A 26,894-nucleotide genomic window follows, 5' to 3' on the forward strand; every position below is an offset into this window, starting at 1 on the left:
GCCAGTGCAACAAGGCATGCAATGACAACAAAAGGCATAAAGATATGAAATGAATGAATAAATAAAATGATTTACGTTTGCAAATGACATGATTACATAGAAAATCGCTTAAACTTACTAGAACCAATAAGTGAGTTCAGCAGTGTCACAGGATACAAGATAAACATACAAATGCCAATTTTATTTCTATATTGTAGCAATGAACACTTGGACATTGAAATTAAAAATATAATACTATGTGTAAGTACTCCCAAAAGAAATACTTTAGTGAAAATATGACTAAACATTGACAGGAGTTGATGCTTAAAATTACACAGTGCTGATTAAGGAAGGAAAAGATCTAAATAAATGGAGAGACATGTCAGTTCTCTCAAAATTAATACATAGATTGAATGTAATGTCTATGAAAATACAGGAAATTTTTTTGTAAATATAGATAACATTATTCTAAAACGTATCTGGGAAGGAAAAGTACTATAATAGCTAAAACCATTTTGAAAAAAAATAATGTTGTAAGAGGGATTAGTCTATTCTATTTCAAGACTATATTGCTATAGTAGTCAAGATTGTGTGGTATAGGTCACATAAATCAATGGAACATAAGAATTCCGAAATAGACCAACACATATATGCCAAGCTGTTTTAAAAAAATTTGTTTTATTTTGTTTTATTAGATATTGAAAAATATAGTTGTATATTTAATGGAGGAAAGATAACCTTTTGAACAAACGGTACTGGAATAATTGGTCTTCCATAAGTTTCATACCTTATAGAAAAAATAACTCAAAATTGAGCACAGACTTAACTATAAAGATAAAAGAAACAACTCTCAAACCTCTGGAAAATAATCATAGGTAAAAATTATCAGGATCTAGGGCTAAGAAAAGTATTATTTGACTGGGTACCAAAAGCATAATTCATAAAAGGAAAAATTGACAAATCATAATTTGTAAAAATTAAAGTTTTATCTTTGTGCAATAGTCTGTTAATTTGATGAAAAGGTAAGTTACAGAGTGGGAGAAAACATTTGAAAATTACATATCTGACAAAGGACTAGCATGTAGAATATATAGAGAACTCACAAAACTCAACAGTAAAGAAGCAAACAATCCAATGAGAATGTGAGGAAAACACATGACACTTTTCACCAAAGAAGGTATACACATGGCAAATAACCATATAAAAAGATATTGAACATCTGCATCCATTCTGGAAATGTAAATTAAAACCACAATAAAATATTGTTACACTCCTATGAGAATGGCTAAAATTTAAAAAATATATAGTCATAGCACCAAATGCTGGCAAAGATGTGGAGAAACTGGATCACTCATGCATTGATGCTGGGAATGTGAAATGCTATAATTACTCCAGAAAACGTTTAGAATTTTCTTGAAGAACTAAACTTGCAACTATCATATGGCCCAGCAATTGTACTCCTGGGCATTTATCCCAAAGAAATGAAGACTTAGTTCACACAAAAACCTGTACAGGAATGTTTATAGTGGCTTTATTTGTAGTAGACAAGAATAACCTAGATGTTTTTGAATGAGTGAATGCTTAAATAAACAGGGTGCATTCATACCAAGGAATGATGTTAAACAATAAAAAGGAGCAAACTATTGATCCATGTAGGAATGTGCCTCTTTCTACAATTCTTGAAGAATTTTGCTGAGTCAAAAAACACAATCCTGAAAGGTTATATACTGCACAATTATATGTATATAACATTATTATAATGACAAATTAGAGAGATGGAGAACAGATTATTGATTTCCAGGTCTTAAGGAGGTACTGGCGGTGGGAGGAAAGTGAACATGGCTATACTACAGAAGGGCTACAGGAGGGATCGTTGTCATGATGGAAATGTTCTGTATCTTGACTATATCAATGTCAATATCCTGTTTGTGATATTGTGTTGTAGTTTTGAAAGATGTTACAATGGATAAAAGAGTAAATAATACACAAAGTATCTCCGTGTTACTTTTTTAACTTTTAAGTTCAGGGTTACAAGTACAGCTTTGTTATGTAGGTAAAGTTTTGTCATGGGAGTTTGTTGTACAGATTATTTCATCACCCAGGTATTAAGCCTAGTACCCATTAGTTATTTTTCCTGAACACTTGCATGTGAATCTGCAGTGTTTTCAAAATGAAATATTTAATTAAAAATAATACTCTCTTTTTTCTGCTTTCTCTAGCTGGTATAAAAGATTTTGAAAAATCCTCCTAAAAGTTGGAGACAAGGTTTAAAAAAATGTAAGAAGAGCACATAAGAAAGTGTTATAAGACCCACTATCCTGTCATAAAAAATTGTAGAGGACTTTGAAATGGGGGAAAGTAATTTATTGAATGTCCTTTCTAGAGCACCCTACGTGGTTATATCAGTCTTTCATTTACTTTGAGCTTTTTTCCAACATTATAAAGTGTAGAAAGCTAATAATAAGGCAAATAATGCATGTCCATAGAAATGCAAATTGTACATTGAGTAATGTAATTGATTACTGCTCTGTGATTATGGACTAAGTATGTATCAATTAAGCAAATTCAATTCATCAATCTTGGTTGGTGTATGCTGTGGTCCGAATGTTTGTATCTCTTCCAAATTCATATATTGAAATCTTAACCCTCAAGGTGATGGTATTAGAAGGTGGGGTCTTTGGGAGGTGATTAAATCATGAGGGCAGAACCCCCATAATGGCTATTACCATCATTATAGAGTTGGCCCAAGGGTGTTCATGTGAGGATGCAGCAAGAAGTTACTATTTTTAAACCAGGAAGAGTGCCCTCAGCAGACTCCAAATGTACTGGTACCTTGATTTTGAAATTCCCAGCCCCCAGATCTGTGAGAAATAAATATCTGTTGTTTATAAGCTACCCAGTTTATGGTATTTTGTTATGGCAACCCAAATGAGTGGAAACAGCATACATATTTGTCTTTTCTTTGGATTTTACTTTGAACTGGTTGTACCATCTTACTGATTCCTGCATTAAGTAAAGAGTTAAATACAATCTTTGACACATATTTACCCCATGTTTGTGTGAGAATCATGATTACACCCTTCTTTAAAATTTATATTTTATCAATGCTAGGAGTTTTTATACATTTATCCATAAAAATATTGGGAAATACTCAAGTCCAAAATAAATGTCTAAAGACCATACTCAAGGTTTGGCCCTGTCATAACAAATGTAACCAACCCAATCACAGTGAAACTGTACCAGCTTAAGGATATATATGAGTCACTGTGGCAGAATACGTGCCCTGAAATCCAAGTTATTGGATAGAAGCCACTTATATCTTGAGATTGTTCTTAAGAAGAAATCTGTTTTTCACATTTTTGTTATTAATGGCAAGGAACAAAAGGGAACTTCTATATTTATACTGTGAAATATGCAAGGATATGGAATTGTCTGGTGGGAAACCTTAGCATGGAGCTTGCTCATCAAAAGAGTTATTGTAGGACCTGCAGTGGCAAGTGGGCCTTGAAGAGGGAGCTTTATAGAATGAAACAAAAAGAAGTGAAAGAATAAATGTAGCTGCATTAGCTTCAATTGATATGTCAAAGTTGTGGGTCAGGGCTTGATATGAAATGAAGTTGCTATGTCGGAATCAAGGGGAGAAGTCCTTAAAATGTTTCTATTATAGTTTTCTACTCTTCTTAAGAAATTTTTTTAAATGCATAGGGAAATATTAGTGTTGCAGGCTTATTTTCATAGTAGTAGGAGGAGGAATGAGAAATGGGTCCCTAAATACCATTGTCCACGTTCCTGATGAAAAGAAATGGGAATATCATTCAGATAATTCATACAGAGTAGATGCAATCTATTTAAATCCCTTCTTTGCAAGTAGAGAGGCTAAAAATCTTTCAGAGAATTGACAACTCAAGGTAGAAACTGGTTGGGGACATGTGAAGCCAGAGAACAAGCTTGACTTTCATACCTGGTAATGAAATTTCTCCTAATGAAGTAACTTAGGTAAAAGTGGTGCTAAAGCATTTTCTTTTCAGTTTTTTACATTTTTAGAAAAACTAATGTCTTAGTTTAGGAAGTCAAATAATTTTTACTACAAGCAAATGTTTGCGGCCCATCTGTTCCTCTTCTGTTACAATAGAGTTTTTTTTCTTCTGTGAATAGCAGTCCTTACATGTGTACTCTAACTTTTTCTCCTCCTCAAAGTCATGATTCCATCAGCTTTCCATTTTCTCTCCTGCAACTTCAAACTCATGTTCTCTATCGGATCTTTCTACCACCATTCAGACATACTCTAGAGTCTCCCATTATTAAAGAAAATGGGGTCATAAAGCAAATCAACCAAAATAATATGGTGAATTTATTAGATGTACATGTTGTCTTATTGGGGTTTTATTTATTTTTCTCCTTACTCTAGTCAAGTTTCTGTCCACACACTTAGCTACAGTGACTTTTTTTGAGGTCACAATACCCTACACATGGTTAGATCTTATAAACATGGTTTATTTCACCCTTCATTTAACTTGTCAGGAGCATAGATCAATTGACTTCCTCCTCCTTCATAAAAACATTATTTTCCCTTTACTTTTGTGACATCATACTCTGTTTTTTCCCTACCTCTCTGGCTACCTCTTCATCTCTTCATGGGCTACTGTCTTCTTGAAGCAAACTTGAAATACTGGTTGTTCTCAGGTCTCAGTCTTGACTCTCTCTCTAAGAATCAAGTCACATATCTTTATATATCTTCTGTATTCTGATGACTGTCAAACAAATTAATTTCTGAAGTCTAAGCCGATGTATCCAACTGACTACTTGACATCTTTATTTGGCTATCTCATAGGTATCTAAACATATACAAAACTGCACTCCTTATTCTCACTTCTAGCCAATCAATCTGCTTCTTCTCTACTCTCCCCAATATCTGTAAATTGTACTAGTGTCTCCTCATTTTTGGAGGCCAAAAATCCAAAAGCCATTCTTGAAGCAACCTGTTTTTCCCCTTTCCCCATAAAATTTATCCTCATGTTCTGTTGCTGCTACTTCCAAATTATGACTCAAATTCAATCTCTCCACTCCCATCATATCTCTCTTGAACCAGTACAGTAGTGTCTTATTTTCTCTCCCCAAATCCAATTTTCTCCCCATTTCTTGTCTTGTTCCTCTCAAATTAACTCCCCACAGAATAGCAATGATATTATTAAATTGAAAATATGATAGTTTCATTCTTCTCTTTAAATTCTCCAGTGTATACCCATTATCCTTAGAACAAAGAACATAATCCTCCAAATGACTTACAATACATGACCTGTTAAAAGAAATAAAATAAATTATTAAATTTAAAAAAATTTATAAAAAACAAACGAACAATACATGACCTGTCTCTTTCATACTTCTCTATTTCATCCTTCCTTATGCTGCAGCTACACTGATCTTCTAAGTTTCTTCCTGCCCTATAGGTCTTTTGCACATTTTGCTGTCTATCCTTGGCATACCCCTCACACTACTCTTTTCTTGAGTAACTCTCACTGATCCTTCAGGGTCAAGCTTAAATGCCCCTTTCTCGGGAAGGATTTCTTTTAGTCCTCATGCTAGATTAGTTTGCTCTGGTATACACTCTCATAAAACTCTTTGTATTTTTGTTATTAGCACTCATTGCTTAGTATTGTTTGTAAGTATGAACCCTAAAGAGGAAGTCCCTAAATTCAGGAACCATGACTGTCGGTTGACTACCATATTTGCTTTACCTTGCACAGTTTCTTGTAGGTACTCAAATATATTTTCTAAATGAACTCTTAATTTTGAGTTTGCGTGGATCCAGAAAAGAGAGATTAAATGTATTGTTCAGATCTAATAAAATATGTGTGAACAAACTGATGTCTCTAACACTGAGAAAAAAATCACTCAGGAATAATGGAATAATTAGATGAAGTCTATTTATTTAAATTTAATTTTCTTTTTAGGCAAGATGTATTTTTTTTCTGATCTGAAAAATAATGTCTAAAAGTCTCAAAACCAGAGTGTCATGAAATAATGAATATTAAACTGTAGCTCTGACTCAACAAGACATGACTGTACATAATCAGTAATTAGCATGCTATTCATTAATGTAGAGTTTGTGATAAATTGAGACGAGCTAGGCTGAAATTGCCCTGATCATTAAAGATAAATTATTTATGTAAATAAGATTTCAACTGAAGTGTTTGAAGCACATAGAGTACCTACCCTGTTTTCAAATAAACAATATGTGCTATATATACTATATAAAATGGCTGCCTTAATTGCATATCATCATGCTTATTGTTAAAAGTTAAAATGCATACAAGTTTAGAAAAGAAAATAAGTAATGATCCATTCTTCAATCAAGAGAAAATTATTTACAGTTTGCTAAACTTCTTTTCAGTTGCATATGTTGTGTGTGTGCACATGCAAATGTATATACGCATGTATGTCTAAGAATCCAGTGTTCCTCAAACCTGCCTGCATATTGGAATAATGTGTGCAGCTTTTAAAATGTACCAAAGGCCAGAGCTCACTTCAGACCAATTTAGTGTGAATTTTCATGGGTGTCATCCCCAGAGCTTTATGCTTTTTAAGTTCTTAGGTTGATACTAATGCTACACTAGGTTGGACATTGCTTCTTGTTGTTTTGTCATTTGTTTTTTTTAAAGTAGAATCACAGATTTATTCACTTAGATGCACTACATTGTATTTATATCTCTATTGTTTTTAAAATATTTTAATAATTATTTTAAAATTATAAGCATATATTATATGATAACATGACATGATTTCCTTAGGTCATATTCCTAAAAGTGAAATTGTTAGTTTTAAAGGCATAATTTTGATAAGGTTCTCATCAAAAGAACCTTATCGAAGGGCATAATTTTCTAAATATTTTCAAATTGTTTATTTAAAAAGTATACCGATTTACCTCTTAAAAGGAATATACAAAAATGTTTCTTTAATTTTGCCAGTACCAACGTTGTATATTATTTTAAATAAAAGATGCTAATTTTAATTAAAAGCTAATATATATATGTATGTGTACAACGTGATGTTTTGATGTAGATATACATTATGGAATGATTAAATTAAGCCAATTAACATATCCATCACCTCACATACTTATCTTTTTTTGTGGTAAGAACATTTAAAATCTACTATTTTCGTAATTTTGAAATATGCAGTAAATCATGATCAATTACAGTCACAATTCTGGGCAATAGATCACTAAAACATTTTCTTCCTGTCTAAAATGTTATACCCTTTGACCAACATCTCCCCATTTCTCATCCTCCCGCCCAAACCCCCAACCCCCACACAGCCTGTTGTAACCACCATTGTACTCTCTATTCCTATGAGTCGGGCTTTTTTATATTTCACGTGTGAATGACATCATGCGGTATTTGTCTTTCTGTGCCTGGCTTACTTCACTTGGCACAACGTCCTCCAGGTTCATACCTGTTGTTACAACTAACAGGATTTCCTTCTTTTTATAAAGACTAAGTTGTATTCCATTGTGTATATATGCTACATTTTCTTTATCCATTCATCCAGTGATGAACACTTGGGTTGAGTCCTATCTTAGCTAATGTGAATAATGCTGAAATGAACACAGGAGTGCAAATATATCTTTGACACACTGACTTAATATCCTTTGGATATATATCCAAAAGTGGGACTGCTGGATTATATGATAATTTCATTTTTAGTTTTTTGAGGAACCTCCATACTGCTTTCTGTAATGATTGTACTAATTTACATTCCCACCAACAGTGTGCAAGAGTCCCCTTTTCTCTGCATCTTTACCAACACCTGTTATCTTTCATCTTTTTGATAACAGCCATCCCAACAAGAGAGAGGTGATATATTTCATTGTAGTTCTAATTTGCATTTCCCTGATGGTTACTGAGGTTGAGCATCTTTGCATATACCAGTTGGCCATTTGTACATCTTTCTTCACAAATATGTAGTTGGGTACTTTGCTGGGTTTTAAAATCACTTTATTTGTTTTCTTGTTATTGATTTTTCTGAGTTACTTATATGTTTTGCATATTAATTCTTTGTCAGTTGTATGACTTGAAAATGTATTCAATCATTTTGTAGTTTCCGTCTTCGTTGCTTCCTTTGCTGTTCAGAAGCTTTTTAGTTTGATGTATTCCCATTTGTCTATTTTTGCTTTTGTTACCTGTGCTATTGGAGTTATATCCAGGAAATATTTACTCAGAACAATGTAATAGAGCATTTCTCCTATATTTTCCTTAGGTAGATTTACAGCTTTAAGTCTAATGTATAAGTATTTAATCCATTTGGAGTTGATATTTGTACATGGTGTGAGATGAGGGTCCCATTTTATTCTCCTGTGTGTGGATATCTAATTCTCTCAGTAACTTTTGTTTGAAATGCTTTCATTGTGGGTCCATTTTAAGCTTCCTATTCATTTTTAAAATTTTGAGTTTTAAAATTTTTGTCATTTTTTTATTTAAAAATATTTAATTGAGAAAGACTGTTTATATTCAAGGTGTACAACATGATGATTTGATATGTACATTGTATAAGAATTATCACAATCAAATTAATTAACAGTGCAAAGCACGGGAGGTGATGAATGTGTTCACTAATTGTTTTTTTTTTTTTTGAGACGGAGTCTTCCTCTGTCGCCAGGCTGAAGTGCAGTGGCACGATCTCGGCTAATTGCAACCTCCTCCTCCCGCGTTCAAGCGATTCTCCTGCTTTAGCCTCCTGAGTAGCTGGGAATACAGGCGTGTTTCACCACGCCCAACTAATTTTTTTGTATTTTTAGTAGAGACGGGGTTTCACCATGTTGGTCAGGCTGTTCTTGAACTTCTGACCTCGTGATCAACTCGCCCCGGCCTCCTACAGTTCTGGGATTACAGGTGTGAGCCACCACGCCTGGCCAAATTTTTTGTTATTTTAAATGCATTTCCTTTGTGTACATATGTGTAGCAAGATGTATCATCCCTAGAGAAAATTGCATAAAATATATAACAATAACTACTATAATTTTACATAACATAACACAGCATGACCTGACATAATATAGCAATGATAAAGATCACACATTTTTTATAATATCACAGCACAAGATAAGAATACCACACCACCGGTACCCGAGACGCCATGTGCCTTTTCTCAGTTTCATCAACTCACTGCCTCCACTCAGAGAAAACGGCAATTCTGTTTTGTGACGATGCCATATTTGCTTTTCTTTATCGTTTTATTTGTAAATACCTAGTTTAGTTTTGTTTATTTTGTAAATTTATGTGAAATGAATCATACTAGAATTATATTTTTTCATGTCTTGTTTTTTGTCTGCTCAATTTTATGTTTCTGAGATTCATCCAGGTTGTTGCATGTACTGTAGGTCCTTTATTTTCATTGCTGTGTGGGGTCCAGTTGTATAAATAAACCACAATTGACTTATTTATTTTCCTGATGATGGGCATAATTATGGATATGTTCATGGGCATGAACAATACTGTGGACATTCTTGCAGATATATTTGGGTGCATATGTACACACATTTCAATCTGGTTACCCCTAGGATTGGAATGGCTAGGTTGTACAGTAGGCACATCTATGACTTTGTGAAATAATGCCAAACAGATGTCCAAGATAGTTGAACAATTTATACTCATATCAGTACTTTATGTGTGTTCCTATTTCTCTACATTTTCACCAAGTTTTACCAATTGTCAAACTGTCAAATTTTTTCCAATCCGAAGTTCTGTTTAGTGGTTCCTCATTGCAGTTGCAATTTTCTTCTTTGATTAAAAATGAGATTGAGCTGCTTTTTAACATGTTTATTTCCATTTGTATGTATTCTTTGAAATATCTTCTAAAGTATTTGCCCATTCTTCTATTGCATTTCTCTCTTGGTGACTCACAATTTTTTTTAAATTTCTCTATTTTGTATTTTTTAATTGACAAGTCAGAAGTACGTATATTTATGGTAGACAACATGACACTTTAGAATGGCTAAAGCAAGCTACATAACATATGCAGTACCTCAATAACATCATTTTTATGTGGTGAAAACACTTAAAATTTGTCCTGTCAACAATTTTCAGGTATAGAATATATTGTTACTAATTGTAGCCGCTATGTGATACAATACATCTCTTGAAAATTCTCCCATCTAATTGAAATTTTGTATCCTTTGACCAAGATGTCCTCAATCTCCCCACATCCGCTCCAGGCTATGGTAACTACCATTAAACTTTCTTTTTCTATGAGTTTGAATCTTTCATGTTCCACTTATAAGTGAGACCATGTGGTATTTGTCTTTCCATGCTTTCTTATTTCATTAAGCGTAATGTCCTCCAGATTCATTCATGTCGCCACAAATCACAGAATTTTCTTCTATTTAAAAGTGGAATAATATTCCGTTGCGTATATATATCACATTTTCTTTATCCATTCATCCACTGAAGCATACTTAGGTTGTTTATATATCTTGGCTAATGTGAGTAATGCTGCAGTGAACATGGGAATAAAGATATCTCTTCAACATATTGAATATATTTCCAGTAGTGAGATTACAGGATTATAAATTTCTTCTATTTTTAGTTTTTTGAGGAAACTTCATGTTGTTTCTTATAATGAGTGTTCTAAGTTACAGTTCCACCTATACTGCACAAAATGTTTCCTTTTCTCCATATCCTCACCAACACTTATTTTTCACATATTTTTATAATAACGCTTCTAATAGGAGTAAGATGATGTATCTCATTATGGTTTTAATTTGTGTTTCTCTGATGATTAGTGATGTAGAACACCATTTCGTATATCCATTGGACATTTGTATGTCTTCTTTAGAAAAATAACTATTCAGGTACTTTTCCTGTTTTTAATTGGGTTATTTCCTTACAACTGAGTTACGTTCCTTATACGTTTTGGATATTAGCTTCTTAGCAGATGTATAGTTTGTAAATATATTTTCCCATTACATATTTTCCCATTCCATATGTTATTAATTGTTCCCGTGGCTGAGCAGAAGAAGCTTTTTAGTTTGATGTAATCCCATTTGTCTGTTTTTGCTTTTGTAGCCTGTGCTTTTGGGGTCATGTAAAAAAATCTTTGCTCAGGCCGATGTCATGGAGCTTTTCACCTATGTGTTCTTGTACTAGTTTTACAGTTGCAGGTCTTACATTTAAGTCTTTAATGAATTTGAGTTTATTTTTGTATATGGTTTGAGAAGAGGGTCTAATTTCATTATTCTGCATATGTATATCTAGTTTTCCCAGTACCCTTTATTAAATAGGCTGTTCTTTCCTCATTGTTTGTCCTTGGCATCTTGATTAAAAATCAATTGACAGTAAATGTTTAGATTTATTCCTGGGCTCTCTATTCTGTTTTATAGGTCTATGTGTCTGTTTTTAGGCCAGTACCATGCTGTTTCAATTACCATATCCTTGTAGATTTTAAAATCAGTTAATGTGATGCCTCCAGCTTTGTTCTTTTGACTCAAGATTGCTTTGACTTTTCTGGGTTTTCCGTGGTTCCATAGACACTTTAGGATTTTTTTCTATTTCCTTGAAAAATGACATTGGAATTTTGATAAAGATTGCATTGAATTTGTAGATTGCTCTGGTAGTATAAGCATTTCAACAATATTGATTCTTCCAATCTGTGAACATGGAATATCTTTCCATTTATTTGTGCCTTCGCCCATTTATTTCATCAATATTTTCTAGTTTCCAGTGTACAGATCTTTCACTTCCTTGGTTAAATTTATTCCTAAGTATTTTTTATTTGTAGCTATTATAAATGGAGTTGTTTTCTTGATTTATTTTTTCAGTAGTTCATTGTTAGTGTATACAGATGCTACTGATTTTTGTGTGTTGGCTTTGTACCTTGCATCTTTACTGAATTTCTTTATTAGTTCTAAGTGTTCTTTTTTGTTGGTATCTTCATTGTTTTCTAAGAATAAGTTGATGTCATCTGGAAGAAAACAGAGACCATATAACTTTTTCCTTTCTCACTTAGATGCCTTTTCTTTCTTTCTCTTGCCTAACTCCTCTGACTAGGACATCCAGTACTACATTGAATAGAAACTGCAAGAGTGGACATCCTTGTCTTGTTCCTCACCTTAGGAGAAAAGTTTTCGATGTCGCTTTGTTGCATAAGATGTTAGCTGTTTGCTTGTTGTAACTTTGTTGAGGTGCTTTCCTCCTATGCCTAACTTTTTCAGAGTTTGTAGTATGTTACATTTTGTTAAATGTCTTTCCCCCATCTATTGACATAATTATATGGTTTTTGTCCTTCATTCTGTTAATGTGGTGTATCACACTGATTAATTTGCATATGTGGAGCCATCATTGAATCCGAGGTATAAATCCCACTTGATGGTGGTGAATTATTCTTTTAATATGTTTTTTAATTTTGTTTGCTAATATTTTTGTGGATTTTTGTGTCTATGTTCATGAGGGATATTGGTCCGTCATTTCCTTTTCTTGTAGTATCCTTTTCTGGCTTTCTTCTCAAGGTAATGCTGGCCTTGAAAAAAGTGGTTGGAAATTTTACCATCTTTTCATTTTTTTTTTTTTTTGAAGAATTTACGAAGCAGTGGTATTAGTTCTTCTTTAAACGTTTGGTAGAGTTTAGCAGCGCAGCCATCATGTCCTTGGTTTTTCATTGATGTGAGACAGTTAATTACTGTTTCAAACTCCCTGCTTATTATTCATTTGTTCATATTTTCTATTTTTCCATGATTCAGTCTTCTGTGGTCATGAAAAGTACTTGATATGATCTCAATCTTCTTAAATTTGTTAAGACTTGTTTTTCAGTCTAGCGTATGAATTATCCTGAAGAATGTTCTGTATACACTTGATGAAGATATGTATTCTCCTGCTCTTGGATGGGGTGTTCTGAGTACACTTGATGAAGGTATGCATGCTTTTGCTCTTGGATGGGATGTTAGGGCCATCTGTCCCCAAAGTATAATTCAAGTCCATTGTTATTGTTTTGATTTTATTTCCAGATAATCTGTCCATTGCTAAAAGTAGGGTGTTAAAGTTCTCTACTATGATTGTATTACAGTCTATCTCTCCTCAGAATTGATTAACATTTGTCTTTTTTTTTTGAGACAGAGTCTTACTCTGTCACCCAGGCTGGAGTGCAGTGGCATGATCTCAGTTCACTGGAAGCTCCATTCATAGGTTCACGCCATTCTCCTGCCTCAGCCTCCTGAGTAGCTTGGACTATAGGCGCCTACCACCAAACCCAGCTGATTTTTTTTATTTTTGGTAGAGATGGGGTTTCACCATGTTAGCCAGGATGGTCTCAATCTCCTGACCTCGTGATCTGCCCACCTCGGCCTCCCAAAGTGCTGGGATTACACGTGTGAGCCACCATCCCCGGCCAATATTTGTTTTATTTATTGTTTTATATATTTATTTGCCACAGCGTTTGGTGTATATACATTTACAGTTGTTATATATTCTTGATAAATTGATCTCTTTATCATTATATAATGACCTTCTTTGTCTTGCTTTATGGCTTTCTACTTAAAGTCTATTTTATCAGATGTAAGTAGAGCTACCTTTGCTCTCTTTTTGTTTCCATTTGTGTGAAATATCTTTTTCTACATATTTACTTTCAGTCTCTGTGTGTTCCTGCTAGTAAAATGATTCTCTTTTAGATAGCATATGGCTGGGCCTTATTTTTTTTTAATCTATTGAACCCCTCTATATCTTTTGATTGGACTATTTAAACTATTTACATTCAAGGCAATTATTGATAGGTAAAAACTTACTATTGCCATTTTCTTAATTATTTCTGGTTGTTTTGTAGATCTTGTGTTTCTTCTCTTGCTGTCTTTCTTTGTGATTAGATGATTATTCTTTTATTTCTCACTTTTTATCTTTGGCATATGCACGATAGTTTTTGCTTTGTAGTTGCCATGAGACTTATATAAACCATTTTATATTGTAACAGGCTATTTTAAGGTGATAATAAGCTAATTTTGATCTCATAAAATAACTCTACACTTTTACTTCACCTCCCGCACATTTTCTATTTTTGATATAACAATTTACATCTTTTATATTGTGTATTCTTTCACAAATTAATGTAACTGTTACTGTTTTTAATAGTTTTGTATTTTAACCTTGAAACTAAAAATATAAGTGATTTACATGCCACCGTTACAGTATTAGAGTATTCTGTTTTTGACTATGTATTTACGTTTACCAGTGAGTTTTATAATTTCATGTTTTCATGTTACTAATTGTTGTCCTTTTGTTTTATCTTGAAGACTTCCCTTTGGCATTTCTTATAGGTCAAGTCTTGTGGTGATGAACTTTCTCAGTTGTTGATTGTCTGGGAAAGTCTTAACTCTCCTTCATTTATGAAGAACAGCTTAGCCAAATAGTGATCTTGGTTGGGAGTTCTTTTCCTTCAGCATATTGAATATGTCATCCCATTCTCTCATGGTCTGTAAGGTTTCTGATTAGTAATCTGCTGCCAGTGTTATTGAAACTCTCTTATTTGTGATTTACTTCTTTTGTCTTGCCTTTTTTAGGATTCTCTCTTTGTTTTTGATTTTTGATCACTTGATTATAAAATGTCTTGGTGTAGTCTCCTTTGGATTAAATCTGATTGGAGACCGTCGTTCTTCCTTTACCTGGAAATGTATATCTTTCCCCAGATTTTGAAAGTTTTCTGCTATCATTTTTAAAAATAAGTTCTCTACCCTTTTATCTCCCTCTTCTCCTTTTTGAACTCTTATAACTTGAACCTTTGCTCTTTTCATGCTGTTCCATAAATCCCGTAAGCTTTCCTCATTCCTTTTCATTCTTTTGTTTCTTTTTTCTTCTCTGACTGTATATTTTCAAATAACCATCTGTTTCAAAGAGGGTCAACAGTGGCCACTTTTTGGGAGAGGATAGTGCAGCTGTATCTCCCTTTTTTTTGTTTCCCAGCAGGTATGGCTATTGGTTATCGAACTAGCAGGAGATGCAGGCGTTCTCTGCAGTGCAGGCCTCTGGGGACCTTGGTGGCTTTCACCAAGTGACTGATATCAATAGCCTCCACCTTTGTTTTTTGTCTTAGCCATCTCCTGGCATCTTGGGTATGCCATTGTTTTTTTTTGTTTTGTTTTTTCTTTTTTTTTTTTTTTTTTTTTGAGACAAAGTCTCACTTTGTTGCCCAGGTTGGAGTGCAGTGGTGTGATCTTGGCTCACTACAACCTCCACCTCCTCAGTTCAAGCAATTCTTATGCCTCAGCCTCCTGAGTAGCTGGGAATACAGGCGCCTGCCACCACGCCCAACTAATTTTTGTATTTTTAGTAGAGTTGAGGTTTTGCCGTGTTTATCAGGCTGATCTTGAACTCCTGGCCTCAAGTGATTTGCCTGCCTCAGCCTACCAAAGTGCTGGGATTACAAGTTTGAGCCACCATCCCCAAATGTGTATGCCAATTTCACCAGCAATCCTTTGTATGTGGTGGACATCCTCCCTGTTTTTCGTTTCACTGTGTTGCTGCAGATTCTTTAATGAGCCCTTGAATCTTCTCTGGTCTATTTTTTGTTTGTGGATCTTGTTGAGTGTGTGTGTGCAAGAATGAGAGTGTGTGTGTGTGTGTCTGTGTGTTTGTGGGTGATGAACACTGGTATCTCCTACTCCACCATATTAGTGATGTCACCCTATCATAAAAGTTTTAATATATTCTGGATACTAGTCCATTTTCAATTATTTATATTTTCTTTTTGAGTAAATATTAATTATCAATTTTATCTGTTTTTATAATATACCTTTCAAATCTCTATTATAGCTGTTATTGTACCACTTTTTAATTCTTTGCATTATTTTTTTCTAGACTAGTTAAGCCTAAGGTTTTAAAATTTCTATTAGTCTTTTCAAAGTGCTACCTTGGGTTTTTATTAATCTTCACTATTGAATCCTATTATTCTATTTTATCAGTTTTTTTATTTCTTTATTTCATTTCTTCTTTTTTTATTAGGTTTATTTTGCTATCATTTAAAGAAATTATTTCAAGAGTGTTTTTATTTTCAAATTTTCTTTATTTCAATATAGTAAACAACATATTTAAGTCTATAAATATTTCTCTGGTATTCATCTTATTATACAATATTAATATTTCATTTTAATCACTGACCACTTCTAAATAGTTAATATTTTCTATCATGATTTTTCTTTGCTCCAAGTGTGTTGAAGTGAATTTTTAACATGTCTCAAATATTTTTAAAATCATATTTATATTTTTACTTTCAGATTTTTAAATTTTATTTTTATTGTATATATTTAAGTTGTACAACATGATATTTTGATATACATATACTATGTTTGAATAAATGTCATCAGTTGTAGAAAGATGTAGGAAAACATTGGAAATGAGGCAAAAAGAGGAAAAAATGAACCGAGTTAAATAATTAAGACGGGAAAGTGAAGATATTGAACCAATGTCCTCAGATTCCCGAAGTCACAGATTGGTTGAAATCATCTTCAAAGTGCATTATTTTCTGAAAAGTTGTAATTTTTTAGGTGATATGGTCTGGCTCTTAGTCCCCATTCAGATCTCATCTTGAATTGTAATCCAAATCGTAATCGCCATGTGTTAGGGGAGGGACCTTGTGGGAGGTGGTTAGGTAATGGGAGTTGTTCCCCCATGCTGTTCTCCTGATAGTGAGTGAGTTCTCTTGAGATCTGATGGTTTTATAAGCATGTAGTGTTTCCCCTGCTGGCTTTCATTTTTGTTTCCTGTCGTCATGTAAAGAAGGATATGTTTGCTTCCCTTTCCACCATGATTGTAAGTTTTCTGAGGACTCCCAAGCCCTGTGGAACTGTCACTCAATTAAACCTCTTTACTACTTTACTTGATAAATTACCCAGTCTCATGCAGTTCTTTATAGCAGCATGAGAACGGACTAATGCACTAGTTATTCATAAGACAAACTTAAGGTTCAGTTCCTGATAATGTTAAAGTTTGCATAATTTGCCTGTACCTAGGTAATTATATATCTCTAAGGCCATGAAAAAGCCCTGAAAGTGAAAAAAAAACAAAAAAGAACAAACAAAACCAAAACCAAGCCTTATAAATCAAATGAGTTTTTCTAATGTATTTCAGAGATAGCATTATAAATCAATGCTTTTTGGCTACAGAGCAAAACTATATAAATTTTAAAAAATATTTAAATGTTTGTAATATTTGTCATGTTTATTTACCTTAGCATTTACATCTTTTGTCCTATTTCCAAAAAATCTTCATTTATGATAACTGTTTTTGGTGGGAATCTATGGAAATTGATAATAGAAAAAAAAGATTAATACAGCCATATTATAAAGCTTATTGAATTATGGAATAAAAGCCATTAAAATTGCTTTAAAGTAAAATTTAATACTATGTAATTCACTACTAACAACTTTAAAAAATATAAACAAGTGTAACGATTTAAAATCTGGATGGAATAATAATAGATCTAATATTATTTAGATATTTATCTTTCTCCTATAGATAGAAAAATATTGATTAAACTGTTAATTTTGAATTTGTTATAGATATGCATGGAATTGTGGGAAATAATACTCAGAGGCCTTATGTAATCATTACCCTGTTTAGGTACATTTTTAATTTTCAAGTTGGTTGCATAAACTATTCATTAGTCAACATATGGTGGAGAAAATCTACCATTGGATTGACATTTTTTCTGTTTTTGGTAGAAAAAGAAAATGCCAAAATGTATGAAATACTAACAACAAATACACAAATTGAATATGTATTTTTCTATCGTTAGGTAGAGAGTTTTAAAGACATCACTTAATTAGAGTTGGTAGATGATTTGGGAGTTCTGGTGTTAGGCGCATATACATTTAGGACTGATAATTCTTGATGGATTGGGTCCTTTGTTACTACTTAATTTCCTTCTTTATTCCTGGTCACATTCATTGTTCTGATGTCAAGAATACAAAGTTGAATTAACATTTGTAAATAAATCAGTATAACCACCATACTGCCAAATAGCAGAAAAGCCATATTAATCACACAAAATGTGCAGAAAAAAATTGATAAAATTCCATGGACATTCGTGATTTAAAAGAAAACAAACAAAAGTCTCTGCAAACTAGAAATAGAAATAAATGTCTCCAACCTGGTAAAGATCATTTTTGGAAAGCCCACAGGTAACATAATACTTAATGGTAAAAGATTGAATGCTTTTCCCCTTGGATAGAGAGTAAGGTATGGATATCTACTTTCACCATTACTATTTAATGTTGCATTAGAGATCTCAGCCTCAATGATGAGTCAATAAAAAGAAATGCCAAGACCTAATGATTAAAAATGGAAGAAAACTGTCACTATTTATAGATGAGTTGATTTAAATATATATATTTATTATATATTATATTATTAATTATATATAATTAACATAGTTATATATTGTATATCACATAATATATATAATTACTTTATATATTACATAATAAATAATATAATTAACATAATTATATATATCACATAATATATAATTATATATTATGTATTTTCTGATATATATCATATAATATGTATAATATGATTATATATCATATGATATATAATATAATTTATAAACATTATAGAATATTTAAAAAATGGAACCAGTATGTCAATTTAGTAAAATAACAATATATAAGCTCATATGCAAAAGGTCATTATATTTCTATGTGCTGTCAACAAATATTTGGAAAGTTATGTTTAAAAATGCCCCAGGATCGTAAATAACATACCTAAGAATATACGTATTGAAAGAAATTCATTACTCTCAATTGCTGAGAGAAATTAAAGGGCACCTAAATAAACGGAACAAAATAGAATGTTCATGTGTTTGAAGAATAAATATGGTTGAAATGTCAATTTCTCTAAATTTATCTAGTACAACATTCTCAATCAAAATTTGACTTCTAGATATCTCCACATAAACACAAACACACAATGAAAATTATATGCACAGAATGACTTGTCCAAGAACTTTCATATCAACCTTTTCATGGCCATCAAAATGTGAAAGAACCTAAGTGTCTATTTACACCAGAATGGATAAACAAATTTAGTGTATTCTTATAAAGGTATGTAAACTCAGCAATATGAAAGGAATGAGTTACTGAAACACAATGATATGAATTGATGTAAAATCAAATAAACAAAAAATTTAAGTTGAGTAAAAGAAGTCAGACACAAAGGAGCACACTCTCCATTGAAGTCCAAGAACAGACAAAACTAAATTCTATTTATTGAAATCAAAAGTAGTTGCCTTTGGGATGATTTCCTCTAAAAGGACAGAAGGGAACTTTCTGGGATAATACAGTTGTTCTATTTTTGGTTTTGCATAGGTGCATGCAATTATCAAAACTCATCAAACTTAAGATTTCTGCTTTTATTTTATATAAATCATATATCAATAAATGAATGTTACCCAGACTATTATTACTCACCAATTTATTGGCCTCAGGAATGTTGAGAAAATAATGTTCTGGGACATTTAAAAACTCATTAACACTGTACATGCAAGTTATAGAGATAGTAAGTATGTAAAGCTTTTCATAAAATGACTAATCTTTTGGACACTGGACATTGGCAGAGAAAAGTTCAGAAAGGAAGCTGCCCACTGATGAACATTGTATGCCAATTGCTTCCCTCCCCAGGGTTGCTCCAACTGCCTTAAGGCTGTATGGTTAGAATTCAAAATATCTGACAGGAATGTCCTTGACATAGTTACAATGATCTCCATCACTGCTTCAGCAAGAGTAATGTTTTAATGTCTTTTTTCTTTCTCCTTAAACTATGCTGTTAGCTTTAAGCCTCGGGGCAGAAGTACAGTAAAGTGGATAACTAATTGAAATATTTAAAACAACCAGACAGCAGTATTCATGAACCAGAACAATGACATAGCAGAGAAAATCTGCCTCTTTAATAACAGCATTTGTTACATTAGGAAAGACACTTTTAGATTGAGAGCTCATCAAGGACAGTAATTTGTCTTTTATTTCACATCACAAGTCATATGTCACGATGTTAGGCACACATGTTCAAGCACGATTTTAATATAAACAGGAGCAGTGCTATCTAAATGTTCTTCATGGGGATATATCAGTAATTTAGCTTTTGTCACAATGATGTTGTATAACATACCACTCCAAAATTCAGTGGCTTAAAACAACAATCATTTATTCTCAGGGATTTGTAGTTGGCTTGGGCTCTGCTCTGCTGACTCATGCACTTATAGGGGAGGAAATGCAATGTGACATGGCAAAGGCTTTGCATACCGGGAAGGTTGAAGCATTGGAGCCAGTGACGTAATGTACTACATGAGAATCTTAAATTTTAAATAAAAATTCTAGGACACCTGTTTGTAGAGTATGAATGTAAGAGCATATTGCCCAACTGAATCAGCTTGATTATATATATCAAAGTAAACCAAGAGTTTTAGAACATTATTGCCTGGAATATGAAGTCTTGTGTGGAGTGTAAATTTCTCTGCCTGCTTCACTACTTTTTAAAAATAGATCTATAGATCAATTTTGCGATAATTGAGATCTAAACAATATTGAATATTTCTACTCATAAACACAGTTTATCTTTCAATATATAGTGAGATTCCCATTACCTTTTGCTTTTAATTTTAGAGTTGATTTGAAACTCAATTATATAGAGCATGTGCACTCTCTTGCTTTCTCTCTTTCTCTTTACCCCTAAAGAAGAAGCATTTTTATTATTGATAGATGTAAATAATTTTACTCCTTAATTTATTCCCAAATTAGGACATAGAGTCCCTTGGATAATAAGCTTCCTAAATTTTGTAGCTTTGGTTTGAGTGCACTGAAGAATATGAAAACTTCATATCACAGATCCTGACAACTAAGACTAAACTTCAATCCTATTGCTAATACCTACCCTGCCTCATACTATAACTGACAGCATTAATGTGATAGGGAAATTCCTGAAAGGGCAGAGTGATAAAGTAACTCAAGTGGTATGATAGTTTTTGGTCTTATACATGATCAGCTCCAGAATTTACTTATTATTAAAAATTCTTTATCAAAACACAGTGCCTTATGTACTAGACTCTATACACGCAATCTTCTTTCTTGGATGATAAATTCCCCTACCTATTTACCTATTGTTTTGGCAACCCAGATTAACGTTCTATGGTCATATTAAGTATGCGATTGCAAAGATCTAAACGAAAGTTGAAGATTAAAAAATGCCACAGACTTTCGAGTTTTCATAATCTAATCTGAAAGGTAACGTGTAGCTCAGCCTATTTTCAAATGTTGTTAACATACCTCAGGATCAGTTTAGTTACCTCTCTACCTGGATGACTATACGACACTGGTGCCTAAATAAAGGACCTGATGGATCTGGCTCACTTAGGGAATTAGGAAGCCATGTTTTTCAGTTATCCAAGTTTGTATTTTTACCCTGGTGAGTGAAGGAACATAATTGTAACCACTGGGGAGTTCACCTTTTGAAATGTAAAGTCTTCTTGCCATCCCAAGATTGAGATACTGGACTTCTGCCACATCACAAAGCAAGGAAAGAGAGGAAGAAGATCATAGTAAGTGCTGTGGTAATTTTGTGTGATGTCATCCAAGATCTCCCTCTGAAACAGCAGGGGATTTTGAAGTATCCATTATAAGGCTGGCCCAGCTTGGTGACTGGCATAGCCTATCTTAGTGAATGTTCTACAAAGAGCTATTCCCCAGAAGTAGTACCAGTATCAGATGACTCAGCTATCCAGGAGTATGGAACTATTCTAGAAAGCAAGGGAATATCCACAATTCATAGGGGAACCAATTAGTGCTACTTTCTAGAGTAGCATATGAGGATCCCCTATGCTAGGAACTTCCCGTATCTTGGAAATTGTGAACCACCGGAGATACTGGTGGAAAAAGCCACTTAAATTATAGAAGCTGCTAAAAATCACAAATACTTAACAAACTACTGCCATGGAGAATATTTCACTGTCAGGAACTACCATCAGAATTTCTTTTTGTCAAGAACCATTCCTGGGAACTTAAAATGGCTTTGATCTCAGGAAATTCATGTGCTCTGGTCTTCTCTGGCATCATAACATGTGCTATTATCTTTCCTCATGCATAAGTAGATTTGATTTTATATTGGTATCAATAAAGTTCTCAATGAGAATAAAACAATAGCAATTATTTTCACCAATATGACAAGAACCAACTTAGAATTGGAAGCCCCTAAACTTTGCATGTGGATTGATTAGTTACAGTAACCTTGAATTATATCCCATGTTTTGGAGTCCAGATGATTCTGAGAATAGATGTTTATACAAAGATGAACATGTCTGGACCTACAAAATGGAATTGTCTTTGTCTGTTTCTCTTAGTTTTTAAGGTTTTCACTGAAATGCACTTTTGACAGTAGACGGAGTATATCAGCTGCATACTGATATTCAGCTTAATTTTAAGAGAGGCAGTAGTTTAGAAGATGATAGCTGTAGTTTAGAGGAATTCACTTTGATAAATGTGGATGTTGCTAATGCAAATTTAATTGGAATTGATGAATTTTCAGAACTTGGTGTCTTTCCTGATCTTTAACAGAATGTGTAGGGAAATTAGAATGTATAACATAAAAGGATATTTTGTCCTTTTAAAAGTTTCAGTTAACATCCTCATATAATGCTTGTATTTAAATAGAAGCCAATATATGTTCTGGATCTGTAATATAACACATTTTCTGCTATCCATGTTACACAGCTTACAACAATTACCAATCTAATAACCGTGGCATTGTCTCTGCAAAGATTGCGGGTAAAGATTAAAAGCTATCCTCACAAAAATAAAATCTTATAACATTAAAGTTTGTTTAATCTTCAATTGTCTATGGTAGAGAAGGCTCGTGTAAACTTGGGACTGAGGCACATGTTGAACCTCTCTGGACATCTCTCAGTTTATCCTTGGAGTGTGAGTAACTTGGATCTTCATAGAGCACTATCATTTTTCAACCTGTGTGTTTGAAAAACTAGGAGTGCCATTTTTTACCATATCAGAAAAAAAAATCTGAGTGCCCATATGTCATTTTTTTACTTCCTGGATTTCTGTCCTAAGGCACAAATTGCCAAGTAGTACATAGATACTAGTTATTAACCTGTGGTTATCTATGGGAAAGTAAATTTGAGTTCCATTTCCAAATGCATCAACAACAACTACAGTAGGAGGATGCACTCATCTTCTCCCCTGTTCTAAGACTCAGGTAATGGTTTCCATATCTTATACATGGACTCAAGAAGAGTGAAGTGTAGAGAAATAAGAGGCCAGGATAGGAGCAACAGGGGTTGGGAAGAGAAAAGAGACACACGCCTGGTAAGCAAATCAGTTATGTGTAGGGAACTGCCTCTAAATCCATCACAGGCATTTTGTTATTGAGAATTCCTATTTTATATTTAAAATTAAAATTCCTTTACAGAAACCTGTTCTATAACTTTTTCCTTTAAATAAATTGAATTTGTAGTGCTCTAAGCTGTCAAGAAATATATTTTGGAAGTTACTTGCATTTCTATGAAACACAGTTGATACAGGAAAATAAATCATGGTTACTGCTTCTTATTTTCTTTCATAGGAATTCTAAACATCTAGAGTTAGTCATTTACATTTCTTTGTGATAAATTATTAAGTCACTCTTAAAACCACCATATGTATTTTTCTTGAGTAGTCAACTATTAAAACGATATGCTTTGTAACAACCAACTACAAAAATCTTGGTGGCATATACTGATAAATATTTATTTCTCACATTCTCACATGTCTGAGAGTAGGCCGTAAGTTGGCTGAGCTAAACTAAGCTTGACTGACTAAGCTTGATTTGGCTGGGACAGCTCTGCTTCTTATATCTTTCATTCCCCTCCTGAGATCAGCAGGACTTTTTTTTTTTTTTTTAAATATAGTAATGGCAGAAGTGCAAGAGAGTAAACCCGAGCATGTCTAGCATTTAAGACACATGACTTCTGCTGTCATTCCATTGGCCGAAAAATGTCACATTATCTAACTCCAAAACAAGGAGTAGGGAAATCAACTTCACCTCTTTAGCTAGAAAAACTAAAAAGTTACATGGAAAATTGCCTGCCTGGAATCATAGAGGAATAAAGAATTAGTGCTATTAATGTTCTCTACTATATCTTATACACTCATATAGGACATACTTCTCTTTGTAGAGCTAAATACATGCGTATATATGCACAAATGTATACACATACATATCCAATGTCCTTAACTAAATGATAATGTTTTCTTATGTGTAAAGGTAAATCTATTTCAAGTAAACATAGCTTTGAGAGTAAGGAAGGAAAGCAACAGCAGACAAACTAGCCAGATAACCTGAATCAGTTTTTGTGATCGGGATTTTCCCTGCTCTCTCTCTTACTCTCAGCCCCACACACATTCACAGCGGCTTCCTTGAAGTGGTGCTGTATAAGAACAGGACATTTAAAAGTATTCAAATAACCTTCTCGGGTAGGACATTTTTCAGGAGTTTCTTTGAATATATATATCAGTCATGAAAATAATCCTCATTTTTTTGTACCAAAAAAAAAAAAAAAATTATCGAATGAATTTCAGTCGTTGTGAAGATGGCACTGGGAAATTGCCTTGAGTACATCAGGAACATAGAGGTGGGAAAAAGCCCACACACTCAGTAGGCATATCTTTCTCGGAATCCTATGTATGACAAAGATAAGTAAATGCCTCCAAGGAAATCTCAGTCCAGCCTTGCTCAGGTACCTGAGTCACTCTTTAACATCACCAGTATGACACTTTCAATTTTTCAGAGCTGAGATAAATCACCAAGCCTCACAGCTATGAGTATCATGCCGTGTTCTGCAATGCTGCCAAATCTCACCACCCTCGTCAACCCAATCACAGAAAGCAGCAGTTACTCATCAAGGAATTTTCTCTTCTTCAGTCCTGACCTTTCGTCATTGCTTATCTTATCTGTCGGTGAATCCCCTCCACATGCTAGCCCACCCCCCCCACTTTTTTTCTTTGGTTGCGTCCTCATTACCATTTCTTAGGTTATCAACAACAATTAATCAAAACAACCTTTTCCCTCTCCCTACTCCTCTAATTGAATCTATCTGTATACTATTCCCATAGTCTTTTTCTGTTATTATTATACTTTAAGTTCTGGGATACATGTGCAGAACATGCAGGTTTGTTACATAGGTATATATGTCCCATGGTGGTTTGATGCACTATCAACCCATCATCTACATTAGGTATTTCTCCTAATGTATTTCTCCCCCAGCCACCCACCCCCTGACCCCGGTGTGTGATGTTCCCCTCCCTGTGTGCATGTGTTCTCATTGTTCAACTTCCACTTATGAGTGAGAACATGGGATGTTTGGTTTGCTGTTCCTGTGTTGGTTTGCTGAGAATGATGGTTTCCAGCTGCATCCATGTCCCTGCAAAGGACAGGAACTCATTCTTTTTCATGGCTGCATAGTATTCCATGGTGTATATGTGCCACATTTTCTTTATCTAGTCTATTGCTAATGGGCATTTGGGTTGGTTCCAAGTGTTTGCTATTGTGAATAGTACTGCAGTAAACATACGTGTGTATGTGTCTTTCTAGTAGAATGATTTTTAATCCTTGGGGTATATACCCAGTAATGGGACTGCAGGGTCAAATGGTATTTCTGGTTCTAGATCCTTGAGGAATCACCACACTGTCTTCTACAATGGTTGAACTAATTTACACTCCCAACAGTATAAAAGTGTTCCTGTTTCTCCACATCCTCTCCAGCATCTGTTGTTTCCTGACTTATTTATTTATTTGAGACAGAGTCTCACTCTATTGCCCAGGCTGGAGGGCAGTGGTGCGATCTCAGCTCACTGCAACCTCTGCCTCCCAGGTTCATGCCATTCTCTTGCCTCAGCCTCCCAAGTAGCTGGGACTACAGGTGCCCACCACCACACTCGACTAATTTTTTGTATTTTTAGTAGAGACAGGGTTTCACTGTGTTAACCAGGATGGTCTTGATCTCCTGACCTCGTGATCTGCCTGCCTCGGCCTCCCAAAGTGCTGGGATTACAGGCGTGAGCCATTGAGCCCAGCCCCTGTTGTTTCCTGACTTCTTAATGATAGCCATTCTAACGGGTGTGGGATGGTATCTCATTGTGGTTTTGATTTGCATTTCTCTAATGACCAGTGATGATGAGTTTTTTTTCATATGTTTGTTGGCTGCACAAATGTCTTCTTTTGAGAAGTGTCTGTTCGTATGCTTTGCCCACTTTTTGATGGGGTTGTTTTTTTCTTGTAAATTTGTTTAATTTCCTTGTAGATTCTGGATATTAGCCCTTTGTCAGATGAGTAGATTGCAAAAATTTTTTCCCATTCTGTAGGTTGCCCTTTCACTCTGATAATAGTTTCTTTTGGTGTGCTGAAGCTCTTTAGTTTAATTAGATCTCATTTGTCAATTTTGGCTTTTGTTGCCATTGCTTTTGATGTGTTGGTCATGAAGTCTTTGCCCATGTCTATGTCCTAAATGGTATTGCCTATGTGTTCTTCTAGAGTTTTTATGGTTTTAGGTCTTACATTTAAATCTTTAATCCATCTCGAATTAATTTTTGTATAAGGTATAAGGAAAGGATCCAGTTTCAGTTTTCTGCATATGGCTAGCCAGTTTTCCAAACACCATTTATTTAATGGGGAATCCTTTCCCCATTGCTTGTTTTTTTGTAAGGTTTGTCAAAGATCAGATGGTTGTAGATGTGTGGTGTTATTTCTGAGGCATCTGTTCTGTTCCATTGGTCTATATAGCTGTTTTGGTACCAGCACTATGCTGTTTTAGTTACTGTAGCCTTGTGATATAGTTTGAAGTCAGGTAGCATGATGCCTCCAGCTTTTTTCTTTTTGCTTAGGATTGTCTTGGCTATATGGTCT

Source organism: Chlorocebus sabaeus, chromosome X, assembly GCF_047675955.1.
Source record: "Chlorocebus sabaeus isolate Y175 chromosome X, mChlSab1.0.hap1, whole genome shotgun sequence".
Classification (NCBI taxonomy): domain Eukaryota; kingdom Metazoa; phylum Chordata; class Mammalia; order Primates; family Cercopithecidae; genus Chlorocebus; species Chlorocebus sabaeus.